The sequence below is a fragment of the Macaca fascicularis genome, chromosome 5 (assembly GCF_037993035.2).
Source record: "Macaca fascicularis isolate 582-1 chromosome 5, T2T-MFA8v1.1".
Lineage (NCBI taxonomy): Eukaryota > Metazoa > Chordata > Mammalia > Primates > Cercopithecidae > Macaca > Macaca fascicularis.
In genome coordinates this window covers 144,720,893-144,744,369 of record NC_088379.1, presented here as the reverse complement: position 1 = coordinate 144,744,369, position 23,477 = coordinate 144,720,893, and positions in this window count along the sequence as shown.

Genomic DNA, 23,477 nt, shown 5'->3' with positions numbered 1-23,477 from the left:
ATCCCTGTGTCTCTTCTAAAATGGCTCCTGGTGTATGGGAAAGTGGGCCTGTGTCCCTGGCTTGTCTGGAATGGGGAGTCTAGCCAGTTCTCCAACAGAAGAGGAATGAGGAATCCAGCAAGACAAGGATATGGGTGAGATCCGTGTCTGCCTCCCCAGGAGGAAAGGCATCAGGTTTTCCAGCTTGGTGTGACCCAAGTAGCAAAATAGGGCACCTTTCCCCTGGGTCCCAATGTAGTTGTGGTCCAGAGTTCTTTCTTTGTAATCATTCATTCCCTTATTGATGACCATTTTTACCTGTACCACAGCAGGGTGACCAGCCAGTTTAAAGACTTGTTTGGCATCCATCCGATGTGTTGATTGGTGTATGTGCCTGTGCTTGATTGTTCTCCTGGTGCTGGGTGGAGGGTATGACCCTGGCTTGGTTCGTCTCTGGATGCAATCTGCTGGTCTCTAGACAATGTTCCCCTTCCCTCTGGTGCTACTGGCTTCCAGTGCTGAAACTGGCAACTGCTAGTTCAGCAACTCCAAGGTAGGCAATGCAGAAACATGGCAGGGTGGGGATGGGGAATTCCTCTCTTACCAACCCTGCCTCATTTCAGTTTTTGCTTCAGAAGCTTGGGCTTCTCACCACTTTCTCCATCTGGCCAGCTGGCTTACTCTAAGCCCTACTGTGGGGCCACTCATCCAGGGCTCACAGAGGGCCCCACGGTAAGGCCACCAGCTCTTGATTCAGCTTCTGCACAATGTGGAAACTGAGGACAGCTCAGGAAACCTAACTCAGGGCCTTCCTTCTCCTTACCATACTACTTTACTCCGCTATGGCTGTGTAAAAGACTGAATGGGACAGAGATCTTGTACCAGGAGAGAAATGCCCATTAGTAATTTCCAAGCATGCACACGTTATAAGTTCTGAGGGCTTAGGAACAGTTGCTTGAGGTCCAGAGTTCGATTATGAAGCTGAGGAATCTACTAATTTATTCATTCGTTGAATATTTGAGTGTCTTTTGCAAGTCGGCACTGTGTGACTCTACAGTGGTTAGCAAATCTGACACGGTCCTTACGGATCTTACATAAGAGGAAAAACCTGACAACCAAATGATCACACCAAGGAGCAACTACACAGTATGAGATGCTCCATGAAAGGAGGGCCAAGGTGCCATCTCCACGAGAATATAAGCACCACAGTGGTTTTCTTTATTTTGTTCAGTGATGTACCTAGAATGGGGCCTCACACATATTAAGTGCTAAATAAGTATTTGTTGAATGAATGAATGAATAAATGTATGAAAGCTGTGAGATTACTTCTGAGAGGTCGGGGATGAATTCCTGAGGAAGTGTTATTTTGGCTGATGTTAAAGAGAAAAAAAATTCTTAGTTCAAATTCTACTAGATAAATTTATATTAACCAAACTCTCAGAGGACTAATTTATACAATAGGAAACATTTATTATTTTGTAGTGGAAGATACATCTGATTTAGTATTTCCCTAGAGAATATCCTCCCCAAAATGCCAAGGGGAACTATATTTGGTATTACTGAAATTCTGAAGAGTTGAGCAGTACTTAGAGACCTCTCAGGGAGCCCAATTAATTATCAGAACACTAATTTAGAAGAACTTGGAATTAGTAAAATGGTAAATAAACAGATTAAAGAGATATTCATACAAGTCATTTATACAACTGACATGAAACCACTTCCCCACTCGGGGCACTTCGGGGCATTCCTGAGTCATCACAGCTCTCCCGTCTTTGGGTTGTGCTGGGGAATCACCTTGTCCTAGATTTACAAGTGAGGAACTGCATTTATATGAAATGCCAGGGCTCTATTATTTTGCTTTTAACTGTCCATGACTTATTCTCATCAGGGCAAGGCAGTTTTCCCCTTCTTGAGCTTGTGCCTATTTTACCTTTCTCCTAGTTCCTGGCATTCTCTCTTTTTTTTTTTTCTTTCTCGAGATGGAGTCTTGCTCTGTCATCCAGGCTGGAGTGCAATGCTACGATCTCTGCTCACTGCAACCTCCGCCTCCTGGGTTCAAGCGATTCTCCTGCCTCAGCCTCCTGAATAGCTGGGATTACAGGCGTGTGCCACCACGTCTGGCTAATTTTTTGTGTTTTTACTAGAGACAGGTTTCACCATGTTGGCCAGGCTGGTCTCGAACTCATGACTTCGTGGTCTGCCCGCTTTGGCCTCTCAAAGCTGGGATTACAGACGTGAGCCACCGCGCCCGGCCCGGCGTTCTTTTAACTCAAGGTCCTTGAGGGCTTTTATGAGCCTCTTACAGGAAGACCCCTATGCATCCATCTGCTTTCTCTGGGTAATGTATCTGTTTCTCTATGGATGTGTGTGTGTGTTTCTGTGTGGCTCTCTCAACATCTGCATGAATGGGCATTTAAATGTGTGGGTTTAGCGTCTGACCACAATGTTTTGCCCCTGACTTCACAAGCCCACGTGAGCATCAGTCTCACTTGTGAGGCAAACTGCCCAGTGGTGGATACCTGCAGTACACCCGGTCAGGGTGTGGAAAGTGTGCATCCATGGATTCACTATCACAGGTCCTCCAGGGCACTTTGGAGGCTGCTGGCTCTCCTTAAGTGATAATCTGTTTAAAACAAATGAAAGCCAAGTCAAAAGAGAATCTAGAAGGCTGGGCTCCAGTTGGACTCCAGAGAAGCCATCATTTGCTGAGCACGGAGAAAAGAAGAGAATGAGTTAATGTGAGTACTGGCAGATCTCAGAAGAGTATTTTGCTCACAAAAACTGAAAATAGCATGTGGAAGTAGGACATTTGAGCCGTATGGAAAAGAATTAAAGGATATTTTGTAACAAAATGCTGTTAGGAAGGTAGGGGATCTCTACAGCCCCATCTGGATCTATGCATTCTGGATCCGAAGGTTCATCTTTAGCTCATGAAACATAATAAACCTAATTTCTTAAAAATGAAGATTTCCCCCATCTGCCTTAAAAAAAAAAAAAAAAGACGTTACTAATCATCAACTTCCATATCAACAATAGAACAACAAATTATTTCCTTCAAGCAGCAGTGCTGTGGAATGCTTATGGACACCTAGTTCCCTATAATTTCCCCCACTAGAGCTGGGAAGCAAGTATCAACAGAGCAGTAAGGAAAGAGCAAGAAGTTGTGGTTGTCTCAACTGGTCCACCCGAAGGCCTGGCTCAGTGGCTCACACCTGTAATCGCAGCACTTTGGGAGGCCAAAGGGGGCAGATCATTTGAGGTCAGGAGTTTGAGACCAGCTTGACCGACATGGTGAAACCTGGTCTCTACTAAAACTATAAAAATTAACCGGGCATGGTGGCACGCACCTGTAATCCGAGCTACTCAAGAGGCTGAGGCAGGAGAATCGCTTGAACTTGGGAGGCAGAGATTGCAGTGAGCTGAGATCATATCACTGCACAATAGCCTGGGCAACAGAGCCAGACTCCATCTCAAAAAAAAAGAAAAGAAAAGAAAGAGAAAAAGGAAAAAAAAAAGAAAAACAAGGGTCACCCTAAGACCTCCAAGGTCAATATGTTGGCCTCTCTGAACTACCACCTGTGACCCTGCACCTGCCTCCTCTTCCCCTCTGGAATTGGGCTTTGCTTTCTCATGAGTGCTGAATTATCTTAAAGTTAACATTTCATTTTTTAAAAATGCACTTTCCTCATGATGTATTGTTAAATCAAGTTTAGCCTAAAGCTTCCTCCTTACATATTTAAGTTCAGCCTAAATGTTTTTCTGTACATCGTGAACTGTAACAATTGGAGGTATAAACCAACTGTAGCCCACACCTGTGCCACTCTCTGAGTTTTGGCCAATCAAATGTAGCCAACTGTTCGAACCATGTTCAAATAAGGCAAACACAGAGCTGTAACCAATCCAGCTCTTTCTGTACCTCACTTCTGTTTCCTATACCTCACTTTCCTTTTGCTGTCTATAAATCTTCTTCCACCATGTGGCTGCAATGGAGTCTCTGAATCTGCTGTGATTCTGGGGGCTGCCTGATTAGCAAATCATTCATTGCTTAATTAAATCCCTTTAAATTTAATTCAGCTGAATCGCTCTCTCTCTCGCTGTCTCTCTTTTTTTTTTTTTTTTTTTTTTTTTGGAAACAGAGTTTCGCTTTGTCGCCCAGGCTGGAGTGCAATGGCGTGATTTCAGCTCACTGCAGCCTCTGCCTTCCAGATTCAAGAAATTTTCCTGCCTCAGCCTCCCAAATAGCTGAGATTACAGGTGCCCACCACCACACCTGGCTAATCTTTTATATTCTTAGTAGAGACAGGGATTCGCCATGTTGGCCGGGCTGGTCACAAACTCCTTACCTCAGAAGATCCACCTGCCTCAGCCTCCCAAAGTGCTGGGATTACAGGTGTGAGCCACCACACCTGGCCAAAGTTTTTCTTTTAGCAGTATTAGTTACCTCCTCTGAGGGAGGAATATTACATCAGGGCTGCTGCCAATCCACATGGGACTTTTGGACAAATTAGAAGAGGTGGCCCTTACACTTTACCTTCATCTGTTGAAAAATTGTCATAATATACTGATTGTGTTTGAATAAGACCCTTTAGCACCATCTGCAGGAAAATCATCTGTGAAATCTAAGATGAGAATAAGGCTCTCTTAGAGTTAAAATCATGTGGCTTCAAAACCAAACAATTTGGATTCAGCCTCTAGCTCTGCATCTTCCAGCAGCTGACCTGGGGCAAATTGCTTAAGTTTTCTGAGCCCCAGGTTTCCCTATTGGTAAAATGGGAATAATGTATGTAATTATCAAACTTGTAATCAGGATTAAATGAGATGATGTAAAGCATTTAGCATTATGCTCATCAAATACTATGGGTTGTGCAGAAAGGACAGAAACACACACATTAGCCGTGCTCATGATATACATTAAAAATAGAGAAAATTGGCAGAGAAGTAGCAGGGTGTTCATTAGGCTCTGAGGTCCCATTATCCCTAGAGAGATCCTCCAGCACAGGGGACAGACACACCATGGAAAGATCCCAAGAGAGGGAAACCACTTTTGCAAAAATTGTATCTAAGGAAATTATGATAGTAAAAGAGACCAGACTTAACCAACTCCATCTTGCTTCTAACCTTTAAGCTTTCCTTGTTCATTTAAGGAATTTAGTTTATGGTTTGACTCTGAAACAAAATTGTTAATAGCCCTTTCCCCACAAGACTCCCTTCTTGCCTGGGGACCCGTCTGCCTTTGTAGGACTAACAAATTAGCTACAAGATTACAAATTACAGTTTAGGGGTCAAGCAGCTTCTGGCTGCAAGGGTCTGAACCTCCCCACAATTGTTCCTAGGGATAACATCACCATTGTAAACCTTAGATCACTGCTTGAGAGATTTCGCAGACTTTACTCGATGGGTCAGCTGACACCACCCAGACTGGTAATCTGGCTCAACCAGTTCTGCGATCCCATGCAGAAACAGAAAACCTTACTTAAACCCCCCTATGATTCCATCTCCAACCTGACCAATCAACACTCCCCATTCCTGAGACCCTACCCGCCAAATTGTCTTTAAAAACTCTGATCCTGGAATGCTCGGGAGACTGGTTTGAGTAATAATAAAACTCCAGTCTTCCACATGCCTGGCTCTTCATGAATTATTCTTTCTCCATTGCAATTCCTGCCTTGATAAATCAGCTCTGTCTGGGCAGCAGGCAAGGTGAACCCCCTGGGCTGTTACAAGAGGGGCAGGGTCCTATCATGCTGCACACACAGAAAGAGAAAAAAAGCAGGGTGATACGGTTTGGCTGTGTCCTCACCCAAATCACCTTGAATTGTAATAACCCCCATGTGTCATGGGCGAGGCCAGGTGGAGATAACTGAATCATGGGGGCAGTTTCCCCCATATTGCTCTTGTGATAGTGAATAAGTCTCACAAGATCTGATGGTTTTATAAATGGGAGCTCCCCTGCTCAAGCTCTCTAGCCTGCCACCATGTAAGACAGGACTTTGCTCCTTATTCATCTTCTGCCATGATGTGAGGTCTCCCTAGCTATGTGGAACTGTGAGTCAATTAAACCTCTTGCCTTTATAAATTACCCGGTCTAGGGTATGTCTTCATTAGCAGTGTGAAAACTGACTAACACACAGGGGAACGTCCAGATAACACTGTAGTGCTGGAGCTTCTAGAGCCAGGAAACAGCTTTGGTAGAAAGGGTAGGCTGCAGAGCTCAGTCTCTGGTGTCAGCCTCTTTGTCTCTTTGGCTAACCCAGGCAAGATGCCACCAAAGGGGAGGAAATGAGGCCCCAGTGCCATGTGGATTTTCTCTCCTCTGTGAGAGTCCACAGAAGAAAATGTGAGGAAATGGAAGCAATTGCTCAACCAAGGCATGGGTTGAACTCAGCTTCACCAGTTTCTATGGCCATGCTGCCTCAACTAACAAGTCAGGCTAAAAATCATTAAACCACTTAAATTGAAATTAATTCAAAATCTCTTAGAGTCATAAATTAAAAAGGACTTCAGAGATAATGAAATTCAAGCCTATATTTGTAAACAAAAGTGAGACTCAAAGTGGGTTATTTATTTGGTTACCAGTACAAAGTGGCAGAGTCAGAACTTACACTTTTATCTTCCAAATTCCATTTCCTCTTAAATTGCAATGAAGTGCAATTTAACACCAAGTCACAGAGATCCTGTTAAAAGGGCTCTATAGCTTTAATCTACAAACGTCTGAGGAAAAGAAATTAGCTTCCAGAGCAAACCAAGGAGCAAGGGAACCTAAAGATGATTGATTAATTGTGTTTAAAACCTTTGACTGCTGGCCAGGCTTCGTGGCTTGCCCCTGTAATCCCAGCACTTTGGGAGGCTGAGGTGAGTGGATCAACTGAGGTCAGGAGTTCAAGAGCAGCCTGGCCAATATGGTGAAGCCCCATCTCTGCTGCTAAAAATACAAAAATTAGCCGGGTGCAGTGGCACACACCTGTGATCCCAGCTACTCAGGAGGCTGAGACACAAGAATCGCTTGAACCCAGGAGGCAGAGGTTGCAGTGAGCTGAGATCACACCACTGCACTCCAGCCTGGGTGACAGTGAGCGACTCTGTCTTGAATAAATAAATAAATAAACAAAACATTTGACTTCCATAAATAACAGGGAAAAACTAGATAATTCAGCAAATAATGATAAGGAAAGAAAGAGCAGGCAAGAAAGAAAGAAAGGGCATGAAAGAAAAAGAAAAATAAAGGAAGAAAGACAAAATCAGTGGGATTAATTGATTATTGGGAGACAGTTCTCCAGCATCTCTTGGTTTCTGAATACCTCAGGACAGGAGCAGAGGCAGAGGCACTGGCTGCCTTTCTTGTGGACTATCTCTTCAGGGAGGTTTGTATTGCAAACAGCTTTGCAAGACAGAGAGGGTCTTTACCCAGAGCCAAGCATCCAGCTTACTGTCCTTATAAAAGATTCCGGTTCCCTAAATTTAGGACTTAGGTTCCTCTCCTGTAATCCACTATGTGTGCAGACATCATGAGACTTTCGTGATGTTAGGTGGAAGTGGGGTTAGGGAATTGGCACAAATCTCTCACCTAGGAGACCACTGGCAGACTAACTTGTTAGCTTGCATGTAGGAGAAAAAAAAATTTCAGGTCCTTTGCAGTTTTTCATATGGATAAAGAAATCCAAGAGCTGGTTCACTGAGGGGACAAAAATGACCAGCAACAATAATAAATAATCCATTAACTGGTCTTGAACAGTGCAAGAGGACAGCTTCAACTACCTATGATTTCATCTCTGACCTCACCAATCAGCACTCCCCACTCCCCACCCACCAAATTATCTTTAAAAATTCTGATCTCCAAATACTTGGGGAGACTGATTTGAGTAATAATAAAACATCTCTGGTCTCCCACACAGATGGCTCTGTGTTAATTACTCTTTCTTTATTGCAATCCCCCTGTCTTGATAAATCAACTCTGTCTAGGCAGTGGGCAAGGTGAACCTGTTGGCTGGTTACAGTCTAATTTTGAAAACTAGGGGAAAATACAAATAGATTAAAACATATATAGGAAACTATAATTCTTATAAAAGAATTATTTGCAAAAATCAGAGTGAAATGGATAATTTCTTAGGAAAATATAAAATATCAAAATTCAATCAAAAAGAAAAACCTGAACCAAAGGTTTCTCTGAACAGGCCAATCTCATCCAATAAACTGAGAGGCCAAAGCTAAGGTCTTGCTCTACTCAGCAGATAAGCCACGTTCTTCCAGGGCCCACCCTTTCCCTTGGCTCTTTTTTTTTTTTTTTTTTTTTTTGAGACGGAGTCTCGCTCTGTCGCCCAGGCTGGAGCGCAGTGGCCGGATCTCAGCTCACTGCAAGCTCCGCCTCCCGGGTTTACGCCATTCTCCTGCCTCAGCCTCCCGAGTAGCTGGGACTACAGGCGCCACCTCGCCCGGCTAGTTTTTTGTATTTTTTAGTAGAGACGGGGTTTCACCGTGTTAGCCAGGATGGTCTTGATCTTCTGACCTCGTGATCCGCCCGTCTTGGCCTCCCAAAGTGCTGGGATTACAGGCTTGAGCCACCGCGCCCGGCCTCCCCTGGCTCTTAATCAAAGATTGAGACAGCGTCATCAGCCCCCAGGCCCAGGCTAGGCTGTGCTCAGAGTTGAAAGTGGAGGTCAAGTTTGCCAGTCTTGACTCCAAACACGATGTCATCATATGACCAAACTAATTGCATTTTTTCCACTAGAGGAAGAAGAAAGAGAAATAAAAAATAATTTTTATTAAATTATGTTGATATGTAGTCCTTATGAGTCCTAACCTTTACATTTTGTGAAGTTTTCTTTGTTTATAAAATAATACCTTTGCCTTAGAAATGCTGGCTCAGAAGCAACTGATTTTGATTTGACAGTCAGTAAGATCACCAGAAAGAGTCTTTTTGTGCATGTCAGTGCATTCTTTTGGTTTAATCTGCTACTATATACAATGACTCTTCCCTGTACAATCCATTTGTTAAAACAGAGCAGTGGGCTGGGCATGGTGGCTCACGCCTGTAATTCCAGCACTTTGGGAGGCTGAGGCAGGTGGATCACTTGAGGTCAGGAGTTTGCGACCAGCTTGCTCAACATGGTGAATCCCCATCTCTACTAAAAATACAAAAACATTAGCCAGGCATGGTGGCACGTGCCTGTAATCCCAGCTACTTGGGAGGCCGAGACAGGAGAATCACTTGAACTCAGGAAGTGGAGGTTGCAGTGAGCCGAGATCGCCCCACTGCACTCCAGCCTGGGTGACAGTGAGATGCTGTCTCAAAAAATAAAAATAAAATATAGAGCAGTGGTTCTCAAAGTGTGGTATCTGAACAAGCAGCATCAGCACATTTTTGGGCCATTCACTACTCTAGTGGACTGAATGTCTGTATCTCCCACAAAATGCATATGACAAAATCGTAATCCTCAAGGTGATGATGGTACTAGGAGGTGGGGCCTTTGGGAGGTGATTGGGTCATGAGGGCAGAATTCTCATGTGAAAACATAGTGAGAAGCATTGTCTATAAACCAGAAAACAGGCCCTCACCAGACACCAAATCTGCCAGCACCTTGATCCTGGACATCCCACCCTCCAGAACTGTGCAAAATAAATGTTTGTTGTTTAAGCCACCCCGTCTATGGTACTTTTTTATAGCAGCCCGAACTGGCTAAGATACAGGATGAATCAGGAACTCTGGGGGTGGAGCCCCGCAATCTGTCTTTCAACAAGCACCCTCAGGTGATTCTGAAGCACGCTCGAGTATAAGTACTGTAATAAGCTATATTCATGTGATCTCCTTTAGTATCCATCAGAGCCCACTTCCTGTTGGTTGCATCAACCCTACTCTGAAGGAAAAAATTCCATTCCTTTGCAGCCCCCCTCCCGCTATAAATAGTGAACACTTGCTCACCAGCAGCTGGAGTTCCGGCCCATCCTTGCTGGAGCTCTCCAGGCTCTGTGAGGCAGCTGCTGCAGAATACCAATAGCTGAAAGAACAAGGATATTCACATGTGCTGAAAATTTGACAATCTCTTAGGCCTTGCTCAGTAGAGTTATAAGATAGTTTTGCCTTATAGGAAAGCAAGTATTCCGCACCCCTTTTTTTAAGTGATGGAGCCAATTCACAGCTACGACTCCCAATTCTAGCTAAATGTGGGATTTAAAGAGGCAGCAAGATCCAAAGCTGAGGCAATAAAACTAGAAGGACCAGAAACCAGAATCTTTTCTCTGTCTCTGTTTCTAATTCACCATATGACCTTGGGAACATTAGTTAAGCTTTTAATTGTTTAATATTCCTGGATGTGAAATATGAGAGATAATAACCCTTTTTTCCTTTTTCACAGACCAGTATTTAGATTCATTACATGATCTAGAAAAACAGGTTTTAAAAAGAGGCATGGGCAGAGCTGGCCCTTGATCTAGTCTCTACCCACCTTCTCCCAAACTCAGGGAAAGATTAGGAAGGGCTAGTAATTTAAAGACTCCCTCACTCAAACACACACATGCATGACATGAGCCGTTAACCCAGCACCAAATTCACCATCAAGACAAATCGGGCCACTGCAGCCCTTGGCTTGTCTCTCTGACCTCTGGGGTATGAGGGAGGTATAGAGTGCATTTTCATGATTATCTTACCCCATGTTCACTCTGATCAAAATTTTTGAGGCCAAAATAGGGACACATAGCCTAACAAATGGAGGCTACCTACGAGGAAACTAGGCAGGATTTTTAAAATCAAAGGGCATAGATTCCAATCCTCTCACCTCCTGGACAAATCTCCCAGCACTCGCCCTTCCAAGGGGTCTTGTGATCTGCCTCCACCTGCCTCGCCTTGGGAGTACTTTCAGAACCGAATCTTTTCTTTGCTGTTCCTTCATGCATTCTAGGTGCTCAATACGTGTTTATAGAATGAAAGATAAGAGTGTCTGGATGGATTCTTCCCCTCTGAGGGAGTACTTGATGCACATTTTAGCCCACTTTCACCTGCTTGTTACAGATGGCTGCACACTGCTCTGTGTTAATCCCCACCACAGACGCCTGGAGCCATTGCTTCTCAAGATGTAGGATTTGATCACAATCAGAAGCCTTAATTGTTGCTCCTACAACCTTCTTTCACATGATAAACCAAGGCTCGGAGAGAAGAAATGACCTGGATTTATACTTTGTCTAGAAAATTCACTGTTAATGCATTAAGTTATTGAGTGACAATTGCTATATCAAAAACTTGGAAATCTTCAGATTCTAATAATGGATTTGGGATATAAAGGATATCTGGATACTGTCTTTGAGGGATGAGGAGCATACTCACACACAATTGGGCACTTACCCCTTTGTTACTACAACTCAACTAATTCAGCTACAATCACAAAGAGCAAAAGGTAACACTTTTGAAACTAGGGCTGATGCAATTTGGCTCCCACAGACCTGCCTGAGTCCTTTCCAGGATTATAGACCTCCCAAAGCTCCAGGCGAGAGGCAATATGCCCTCAAGGGTTTCTTAATATGTCCCTCAAGGAACACAACCAAGACTTTTATAGTTGCTCTTGATCTATTGCTTACGTGTGCCAATCAGTTTATGAGGGAGGCCTTGGGTTTTAAGCCTCTTTGTGTTGAAGAAGCTGGCACTTGGAGAGGAGCTGTCTGCCCCAGTAGAGGAATCATAATTAGGGAAAGAACTCAAAGTTCAAAATGAAGGTCCGGGCAGTGCACGGTGGCTCACGCCTGTAATCCCAGCATTTTGGGAGGCTGAGGTGGGCAGATCACCTGAGGTCAAAAGTTTGAGACCTGCCTGGCCAACATGGTGAAACTCCATCTCTACTAAAAATACAAAAATTAGCCGGGCATGGTGGCTGGTGCCTGTAGTCCCAGCTACTCAGGAGGCTGAGGCAGGAGAATCATCAGAACCCGGAAGGCAGAGGGTGCGGTGAGCCAAGATCGCACCACTGCACTACAGCCTGGGCAACAGAGTGAGACTCTGTCTCAAAAAATAAAAATAATAAAGTTTAAAATGAAGTCTACCCAGCAGGGCGAGCCTGGGCAGAATTCTAAGAGGCAGGAGGCTGTCCTGTCTTTAGCATCTCCCGCTTCCTCTGCTCATACTTGCCCTGCTTCCTTCACAGAGGCTGTGTCTCTCAACCACATACCTGCCTAACACCTCAGTGTCCCCCTGGCCCCAACACCCCTGGCCTGACTCCAGGGTCCTCTCCAGACCCATCTCTGCCTTTGCACCCCAGGCTCTAAACTTAACCTTCTCTCCCAGATGAAAGTTGCTTCTCTTCTGCATTGATCTCATTTGTGCACAGAAAAGTGTTGCTATTTCAGATCTGCCTATGGTAGATCAGAAAGGCGGGTAGATGGCCAGAGACAATACCTCCACCTTTGATAGCAAAGTGACATTTCTGTCTGTTCAAGCTCCAAAGGCCATATTCAGATTCCACCTTTTCCTCTGCTGATGCAAGGTACAGGCCCACTGTTCTGCCCTTGGAAGGGTATGTGCAGAAGGCCTCAAATAAGTCATAGAAAAGGTCCTCCAAAGTTTCCCAAACATTATTCTTCCATGATAATATGACCATGATTTGCAGACTGTCTACCAGGCATTAGGGACTCCAAATCTCACCACCAGCCCACGAGATGTTATCACCCTCATGTTACAGATGAGAAAATTGAGGCTGAGACATTAGTATACTAACTGGCTGTTGGTGGTAGAGCTCGAATCGGAGCCCAAGTCTGCTTGACTTCAATGAGTAAAACAGGGACTCTCTAGTGAAGACCAGGGACCATGAGGATAAATTCTGATGACCATTTGAAATCAAGACCCAGTGAAAGGCTCTGCTGCCAGCAAGAGCAGACAGGAGTGTTGTCTTCTGTTTGTCTGGGTGGAAGGCAGAGAACAGCTCACTGGAAATGAGACAGTTTGTAACGTGTTTTTGACAGTCCCGCCTGAAAGAATGTTTCCCTCTTTAAACAAAACAAATAATTTGTTTTCAAGTTTACTCACAAACAGAACCAACTGAAGTTTTTGTATCCAAACTTTCTTGATAAGCAGCAAACCCTTTGATTATAACATCTTGCAGGGAAGAGACTTTAGATAGCAAAATGTAAAACACTTTCCTTACTTTGGAGAATTTTTGAGAGAAAGAACTGTTACTGTTATGGGTTCAGTTGTGTCCAAACACTAACCCCCAGAACCTCAAAATGTGATCTCATTTAGAAATACAGGCTTTGGCCAAGCACAGTGGCTCATGCCTGGAATCGCAGGTGGGAGGACTGCTTGAAGCTAGGAGTTCGAGACTGGCCTGGGCAATATGGTGAAACCCCATCTCTGGAAAAAATAAGAATTAAAAATTAGTCAGGCATGGTGACACAAGCACCTAGTCCCAGCTACTTGAGAGGCTGAGGTGGATCGCTTGAGCCCAGGAGTTTGAGGCTGCAGTGGGCCAATATTGTGCCACTGTAGAAGGAAAGAAGGAAGGAAGGAAGGAAGGAAGGAAGGAAGGAAGGAAGGAAGGAAGGAAGGAAGGAAGGAAGGAAGGAAGGAAGGAAGAAGGGAGGGAGGGAGGGAGGGAGGGAAGGAAGGAAGGGAGAGAGAATGAGAGAAAGAAAGAAAGAAAGAAAGAAAGAAAGAAAGAAAGAAAGAAAGAAAGAAAGAAAGAAAGAAAAAGTAAATGAGAGAGAAAAAAAGAAAGAAAGAGGAAGGAAGGAAGGAAGGAAGGAAGGAAGGAAAGAGAAAGAAAGAAAGAAAGAAAAAGAAAGAAAGAAAGAAAGAAAGAAAGAAAGAAAGAAAGAAAGAAAGAAAGAAAGAGAAAGAGAGAAAGAGCGAGCAAGTGAGGTTGGGAGAGGTAATCAAGTTGAAATCAGGTGATCAGGGTGGTTCCCAATCCAATATGACTAGTGTCATATTGGGGAAAGTTAGACATAGAGATTGATGAGCACGCAGGGAAAGCAATGTAAAGACACAGGAAGAATGTGGCTGTGTGCCGCCAGTGGCTCACGCCTGTAATCCCAGCACTTTGGGAGGCCAAGGCGGGCAGATCACTTGAGGTCAGGAGTTTGAGGCCAGCCTGGCCAACATGGTGAAACCCTCTCTCTATTAAAAATACAAAAATTAGCTGGGCTTGGTGGCACATACCTGCAGTCCCAGCTACTTGGGAGCCTGAGGCAGGAGAATGGCGTGAACCCGGGAGGCGGAGCTTGCAGTGAGCTGAGATAGCACCACTGGAGTCTGACCTGGGCAAAAGAGTGAGACTCTGTCTCAAAAAGAAAAAGAAAAGAAGAAGAAGATGGCCGTGTGACTGGAGTGACGCATCTACAAGCCGAGGAAACACTAGAAACTTAGAAGAAGCAACAAAGGATTCCCCACTACAGGTTTCAGTGGGAACATGGCCCTGCTGACACCTTGATTTCAGACTTCCAGCCTCTTGACCTGTAAGATAATACTTTTCCGCTATTTAAGTCACTCAGCTTGTGGTACTTTCTTTGGAGCAGCCCTAAGAAACTGATACAATCACCAACCTAGATTTTAAAATAATAACAACAACAACAGAAGCAATAATGGTGTCCTTGTTTAATCTTCTCAATAAACCAGTGAAGTGAGTATTATTATTTTCCCCATTTTAGAAAGAGGCAGGCAGGCACGGCTAAGTAAGGTTGAGAAATTTGCTAAAAAAGGGATGGGGCTTTGATTTGGCTCTGGACCACCTGACTTGGAAGCCTTCTATGTTATACTCCTGCTGACACTGTAGAGCAGGTTCCATGGAAAACCCCAACTGCCTGGAAAGGAAACCCACACAACTCCCTATCCAGGGAAGCCAGTATTTAAGGCCTTGTCTTATTATTTCAGTTAAAGTAAAATTGTAACTAGCTACAAAATGTAAGTGCTCCAAACACATTACTAAGTAAAATGTAAAGTAGTTTTAAATTAGTAATCATCTGGGATTATCCAGACCCTGCTTCCCACTATTAGTATAAATTAGTCAATAATTGAGTCTCTGTATTTGTAATAGAGATAATAAAAGAAGTTATGTAAGAAGTGTGACTGTTTTCATTTTTTCCATTTGATAAAACTGAAATGCGGAGAGACAACTGACTCGTCCAGAGGATGTGGCTGCAATAATAAATCCAGAACTAGAGCCTGGATCTTTTTATCATACTTTTCTTTTTTTTGAGATGGAGTCTCCCTCTGTCACCCAGGCTGGAATGCAGTGGCACAGTCTCGGCTTACTGCAACCTCTGCCTCCTGGGTTCAAGTGATTCTCCTGCCTCAGCCTCCTGAGTAGCTGAGATTACAGGCGCATGACACGTCGCCCAGCTAATTTCTGTATTTGTAGTGGATTCGGGGTTTCACCATTTTGGCCAGCCCAGTCTTGAACTCCTGACCTCAAGTGATACGCCCGCCTCGGCCTCCCAAAGTGCTGGGATTACAGGCATGAGCCACTGCGCCAGGCTTTATCATACTCTTAGTCCAGTATGCTCTGCCCCTTTTAGAAGCAAACTTGTACTGATGTATTCCACATATGCCTGAATGCAAAGAGAGGACATATGTAATACAATTCTTATTTTTCCAATGAGATTCCCCCTCCCCAAAATTAGCCTAATTGGATATATAAACTACTAGGATGTAGACAAGATTCAAATGTCTATAATATTTCAGAGATTAATTCGGTTGCACATATATATTACTTTTTGACACAATGTATATATTTATGGGGGACAGAATGATATTTTGATACACATATAACATGTGTAATAATCAACTCAGGGTAATTAGCATATGATAACCTCAAACATTTGTCATTTATTTGTGTTGGTGACATTCAATATCTCTCTTATGGTTATTTGAAAATATGTAGTAAATTACTGTTAACTACAATCCTACAGTGCTATAAAAAACTAGAACTTACTCCTCCTCTCTAGCTGTAATTTTTTTTTTTTTTTTTTTTTTTTGAGACAGGGTCTTACTCTGTCACTCAGGCTGGAGTGCAGAGGCATGATCTCGGTTCACAGCAACCTCTGCCTCCCGGGTTGGGGTGATCCTCCTGCCTCAGCCTCCCAAGTAGCTGGTATTACAAGTGTGTGCCACCACACTTGGCTAATTTTCATATTTTTAGTAGAGATGGTGTTTCGCCATGTTAGTCAGGCTAGTCTTCAACTCCTGACCTTAAGTGATCCACCCACCTTGGCCTTCCAAAGTGTTGGGATTACAGGTGTAAGCCACTGCGCCCAGCCTCTAATTGTATGTATGTTAATCAACCTCTCCCTATTCTCCCACTCCCTGTACCCTTCCCAACCTCTAGTTACCACTATTCTACTCTCTGCTTCTGTGAGTTCAACGTTTTTAGCTCCCACATAGGAGTGAGAGCATGCGATCTTTATCCTTCTGTGGTTGCACATATATTTAAATCACACATTATATAAAACAATACCTTAAGAAATATAGCTTTTTAGGCCGGGCACGGTGGCTCACGCCTGTAATCCCAGCCCTTTGGGAGAATGAGGCGGGTGGATCACCCGAGGTCAGGAGTTCCAGACCAGCCTGGCCAACATGGCAAAACTCCGTCTCTACTAAAAATACAAAAATTAGCTGGACTTGGTGACATATGCCTGTAATATCAGCTACTCAGGAGGCTGAGGCAGGAGAATCACTTGAACCCAGGAGGTGGAGGTTGCAGTGAGCTGAGATCGTGCCACTGCACTCCAGCCTAGGTGACACAGTGAGGCACTATATCAAAAAAAAAAAAAAAAAGAAAGAAAGAAAAGAAATACAGCTTTTTAAACATTTGTATTAACTTATGAGGTACAAGTGTAATTTTGCTACATGCATAGAAGTATAGCTATCTTCAATCCCACATTTCGTGAAACACTTTTATTCAAACTCTTCACATACATCTTTGACACTAATGTCTTCATCACTAGAGCCCCTCTCAAAATCATCCTGTATAATTTTCAAGAGCATACTCTTTCCTGCCTACGCACTTAACTAAATTCCATATAAGATACTCTTGTTGGAAATGTTACCCCATTTTGTACTTTGTCCTCTAAATGTAGATTCATCATCTAAAATATTACTATTTACTGCTATTGCCTTTAAGTGATCTTTAGGAGTTCATTTACTTGACATAAAACACTTAATAATTATGAAGTACTCTTTGCAGGAATAATTCCTAACTGTGTCTTCAATTTCTTTGCTTCCTTCTTTACCAGTTCTACTGGGGTACTCTTGCTGCAAGCTTCCAAAATTAGGGTTGATTTCAGGATAATGGCTCTTTCCCAAATAGAACACTTCCTTATTCAAAATAGGAGAAATTTCAAATTCTGGAAAAACATGAGAAATTTTAGAAGACCTCCTCTATAAGGAGATGGCCCCTGCTTTTGCGGCCTGAGTTTTAGGAGATAAAAAGCTTTTGCCTCAAAGTAGCATCACAAAGATCAGATATAGGGGGAAAATGCCTTAAATTACCTTGTGGTAAACACCAATGAAACTAAAACTGAGCCCATTATTTTTTAAGATGTAGTAACATGTTTATACTCACATAACCCAGGCAGAAGCTCTCGGAGGAACTCCATGAGGCCCGGAAGCCACACCTGTCACATACTCCAATTTCGGCCTCATGGAAGACTTCCTATAGGTTAACTCCAGCCTCCAGAATTCACTGGGGAGAAGTGTCTGTGTCAGCCCCGCCTGCCCTCTGCATGCTGTGGATCTGCAGGAATGTTCCTCACACAGGCTCAGACCTGCCCAGGCCCAGCTGCTGTTAGACAGACTCAGCTTTCGTCCACAGCCCTGTCAGATGCTGGACTGTGGCCTGGCCATGACAACCCGGCTTCCACTCCCTTCTCGGAATCTTCCACACCCTTGACTCTTCCTGCTTCATTCTTCTTTGTTGGAAGCTGCTTTTCCCCAAGCACTAATATTCAACATAAACATTTAAATTGTGTTTCTTATTCATTCTCCCGGTTGTGTTTCCTAGAATTTAAACGCACTTCGTTTTCTACTTAGCATAGTGGGTTAAATAGGCTTTTGTGGGCTAGTCTGGGAACATTGTTTCCAATGAAAAATGCATTCTGTGTTGGAAACAAACAAAACAAAGAAACTTTGGGAACACAACCTCTTTGTAGAGTGAGGACTGCCTGTCCTGCCTCATGTATCAGAATTAAAGTCTGCAAAGGTTCTCTTTTCAAATCTGGGCAGCTTTAAAAAAAACAAAAAACAAAACCCAATCTGGGATGGAAAGGTAGGAATCCAGCCATATCTGAAAGAACATGAGAAACAGATGTTTTTGTTTGTTTGTTTGTTCGTTTTGAGACGGAGTCTCACTCCCTTGTCCAGGCTGGAGTGTAGCAGTGCGATCTTGGTTCACCACCTCCGCCTCCCGGGTTCAAGCGATTCTCCTGCCTCAGCATCCCGAGTAGCTGGGATTACAGGTGGCTGACACTACGCCAGCTAATTTTTGTATTTTTAGTAGAGACAAGGTTTCACCACGTTGGCCAGGCTGGTCTCAAGCTCCTGACCTCAGGTAATCCACCTGCCTCGGCCTCCCAAAGTGCTGGGATTACAGGCATGAGCCACCGTGCCCACCCTTTTTTGTTTTTTTAAATCATCCTCTTTCTAATTGGGGGTAGTGGTGGAGGGTGGGGGATGTAGAAATAAAGTGAAATAATTGCCCTCTGCCTCCTTAGGAAAACACCAGACCTCTGAGAAGGAGGTGATTAAACCGTTCAGTCACTTGACAAAGATAATCTAATTAATTAATGAAAAGATTTAACACCCATGTCTGGAGCATCTGCAATGTGCTAGACACTCTTCTGGATATGCCATGACAGCTCTGACATGACAAGCAAGGTCTGTGGAGAAACGGAGACTAGATAACAGAATGAACAAGAACGTGTAAAGTGCTGACAAATGCTATGATGAAAATTAACCAAGGGAAGTATTAAACCAGAGAAGTATTCAATAGAAGTGTGTCTGGTTAGCTACCTTTGGTTGTGTGGCCAGGGAAGGCATCTTTTTTTTTTTTTTTTTTTTTTTTGAGATGGAGTCTCGCTCCGTCGCCCAGGCTGGAGTGCAGTGGTCGGATCTCAGCTCACTACAAGCTCCGCCTCCCCGGTTTACGCCATTCGCCTGCCTCAGCCTCCCAAGTAGCTGGGACTACAGGCGCCCGCCACCTCGCCCAACTAGTTTTTTGTATTTTTTAGTAGAGACGGGGTTTCACCATGTTAGCCAGGATGGTCTCCATCTCCTGACCTCATGATCTGCCCATCTCGGCCTCCCAAAGTGCTGGGATTACAGGTGTGAGCCACCGCGCCCGGCCTGGGAAGGCATCTTTGGGGAGGTGACTTTTATGCTGAGACCAAAAACCACCTAAGAGAAGATGAGGGGAGTGGAATCTAAGGTAAGGAGGAAGGGCGAGTGCAAAGGCCCTGAGGTAGGATAGAACAAAAACAGTCTCAGCCTCCCAGAGTGCTAGGATTACAGGCGTGAGTCACCGTTCCTGGCTACACTGGAAGGCTTTAAACAGGGCAAAGCCTTATGTGATCTGACTTGAAAGGCTACTCTTCTACCTATGAAGAACAGGCAAGAGTACAGGCAGAAGCACAAATGAATCAGATGACAGCAGGGATGCTGGTGGCCACCATGTAGTGTACACTTAACCGTGTGCCTGGAGCTCCTTAAAGCCCTTTGTCTGCATTATCCATTAATCCACACAACCTCTCTATAGAGTAATTTCTAGAATGTCCATATTACATATACAGAAAATAAAGTCTAGAAAAGTAATGTGCCTCCAACTGGTAAGAGTTTTTTTTATTATTATAATTATAATTACAAAATTGATTAAATCAATAATAGTTATCATAAGAAACATTTTTTAAATGAGCAAAAAGAGAAATTAAATCACTCGAGATCACATCATTCTGTGATAATTACTATTAACATTTTGGTTTATTTTTACTAGATGTTGTTCTATGCAAGTATATTATCTATTGTTCTCAAAAGCATATGATTGCTTGCTTCTACACATTAAATAATTTCTAGATTACAAATGTTTACAATTTTATTATTAATTTTAAGAACACTGCCTACAAGTTCATCTTTTTTTTTTTCTTTTAAGTAGAGACGGGATTTCACCATGCTGCCCAGGCTGGTCTCAAACTCCTGGGTTCAAGTGATCCACCCACCTCGGCCTCCCAAAGTGCTAGCATTATAGGCATGAGCCACCACTCCTGGCCTACAAGTTCATCTTGAATGACACTATAAAAAAAACTGTGGCAGCCAGGTGCGGTGGCTCACGCCTGTAATCCCAACACTTTGGGAGGCCTAAGTGGGTGGATCACAAGGTCAGGAGTTCAAGACCAGCCTGGCCAAGATGGTGAACCCCGTCTCTACTAAAAATATACAAAAATTAGCTGGGCGTAGTGGCAGTCACTTATAATCCCAGCTACTTGGGAGGCTGAGGCAGAGAATTGCTTGAATATGGGAGGCGGAGGTTGCAGTGAGCTGAGATCACGCCACTGCACTCCAACCTGGGCGACAGAGCAAGACTCCGTCTCAAAACAAAAACAAAAACAAACTGTGGCTGGGTGTTGGGTGCAGTGGTTCACGCCTGTAATCCTAGCACTTTGGGAGGCTGAGGTGGGTGGATTGCTTGGGCTCAGAATTTCAAGGCCAGCCTGGGCAACATGGCGAAAACCCATCTCTACAAAAAAAAAATTTAAAAATTAGCCAGGTGTAATGGTGCACACCTGTAGTTCCAGCTACTCGAGAGGCTGAGGTGGGAGGATCACCTGAGCCTGGGAAGTGGTAATGCCACTGCACTCCGGGTGACAGAGCAAGACCCCATCTCGAATAAATAAATACATAAATAAATAAAATGCTGAACTGTAATACACGGAATCAAATGTACCATTGGACAGTTAATTAATGTATTACTTAAGAATGGAGTTAATTTTAAAAAATGCAAGATTATGTGTCCTATAAACACATTTATAGGACAGGTGTGTGTGTATGTGTATATATATATATTTATTTATTTATTGAAATGGAGTTTCGCTGTGTCACCCAGGCTGGAGTGCAGTGGCACGATCTCAGCTCATTCCAATCTCTGTCTCCTGGGTTCAAGTGATTCTTCTACCTCAGCCTCCCAAGTAGCTGGGACTACAGGTGCACACCACCACACCCAGCTAATTTTTGTATTTTTAGTAGATAAGGGGTTTCACCATGTTGGCCAGGCTGGTCCCGATCTCCTGACCTCGTGATCAGCCTGCCTCAGCCTCCCAAAGTGCTGGGATTACAGGCATGAGCCACTGCACCCAGCTATGCTTATATATTTTTATAAAGTGTCTGAAAGGGCATACCAGATTGTTTGTCATAGTTACTGTTGGTTGTTAGGATTTTGAGTGATTTGTACATTTTATTTTTGATATTCTATTTAATCTCTCTCCAATGAATGTTTTTCTTCTAAAATTAATAAAGTAAATGGTGATTTAAAATTAGAGATTAAGACTGGATTTTTAAAAATTAATGAAGTTCGGCTGGGTTCAGTGGCTCACGCCTGTAATCCCAGCACTTTGGGAGGCTGAGCGGGCGGGTCACCTAAGTTCAGGAGTTCGAGACCATCCTGGCCAACATGTGAAACCCCATCTCCACTAAAAATACAAAAAAATTAGTCAGGCATGGTAGCAGGCACCCGTAATCCCAGCTTCTTGGGAGGCTGAGGCAGGAGAATCGCTTGAACCCAGGAGGCAGACGTTGCAGTGAGCTGAGACCATGCCATTGCACTCCAGCCCGGGCAACAAGCAAACTCCATCTCAAAAATAAATAAGTAAATAAAAATTAATGAAGTTCTTCAAAAAGCATTTTTCCGTCTTCCATTTCCACGGCTCAAAAGTCATCTGTCAGCTGTACCTTGCTCCTAAGATGGGCATCCTTACCCACGGCCAGCCAGCCTGCTCATGGTGGGCTTGTCTGCATTGGGCCCTCAGTGGTAGAACAGTTTTTCCTGGCAATATGCTTGCCAACCTCCTGGACACCTGTACGTCCAGTAGCATGCTAGGCACTGTGAAGGATGGCACATCTGCTGCAGAGAGAATATCTGCCCTCCACTCAGCCACCAGAACCAGAAAAACAAACTGAACGACTTGAACCCAAGAAGTATATCATCTCAAATAAGGGATGGGGGTCACTTGGGACACCTCCACAAAAGCATACCCCACAGAGACAAGGTCAAATCTCTCCTTTGCCATGAGAGGCCAGCCATTGTGATTTTGTCATTTCCCCTACGATGCAGTTTGGATGTTGTCCCCTCCCAAATCTCATGTTGAAATGTAATCCCCCATATTGGAGGTGGGGCCTGTGGGGAGGTGGCTGGATCATGGGGATGGATTTCTCATGAATGGTTTAGCACCATCCTCTTGGTGCTGTCCTCATGATAGTGAGTGAGTTTTCAAGAGATGTGGTCGTTTAAGTGTGTAGCACCTTCCGCCTCTCTCTCTTGTTCCTGCTCTCTCCATGTGACTGCCTGCTCCCCCTTCACCTTCTGCCATGATTGTAAGTTTGCTGAGGCCTCCCCAGAAGCTGAGCAGATGCCGTCATGCTTATTGTGTAGCCCGCAGAGCCATGAGCCAATTAAATCTCTTTTCTTTCTAAATTACCTGGTCTCAGATATTTCTTTACAGCAATGTGAGAACAGATTAATACACCCCATAAGTCCATCTTGTATGGCACCATAAACTTGATGTAGTGCTTCTTTAAGAACTTTTCCTTTACTAAATAATCTTCTAGAATTATTTCTCCACAACTGTCCTGCTACTCCCATTTCCTCTATCTGTGCCTTTTCATGGTTTGCACAGCTGTGGTTCCAATCCCACTCTCACTAGTTATGCGACTCCGGACATGTTATTTGAACTCACAGTCTCGGGTTTCCTCATCTATAAATGGAGATCATATTCCGTAAGGTCATTTTCAGGATGAAATGAAAGGATGTGACTCAGTCTCCTGGGAAACAGCAGACTGTCTCTAAATGCCATCTCTTGTTGCTTCACCCCTGCCCTCTGATGCCCACCCTCTGAGGAGTCTTGTCACTCTGCATGAAGTGTGAGGTATGGCTGAAGACCCAATGGGCCTTGATTTGAGCCTCATTTGGCCACATTTCAGTTGTGGGATCCTGGGCGAGTCTTTAAACATCTCTGGTCTTGGGGATGAATTATTGTGAGGTGCAAATGAGCTCAGAGATGCCAAATTACATTCCATTCAGGATAAACCTTTCCAAATACTTGAAAGGTATATGTCAGCAATAAAAATAGCCCCTTAGATGAAAATAAGCCTATAAACAAGATGACTCTACTTGGATATAACCAATCCCACAATTCTCAATGCACATTTTCAGAAGGATCATTACGAAATATTAAGGAAAGTTAGTTGCAGATACTCCAAATTCTATAGGATTGGCAAGAAGGGAGAGATCATTGATTTTCCCCTCTCTCTTATCTTGTCTACAACT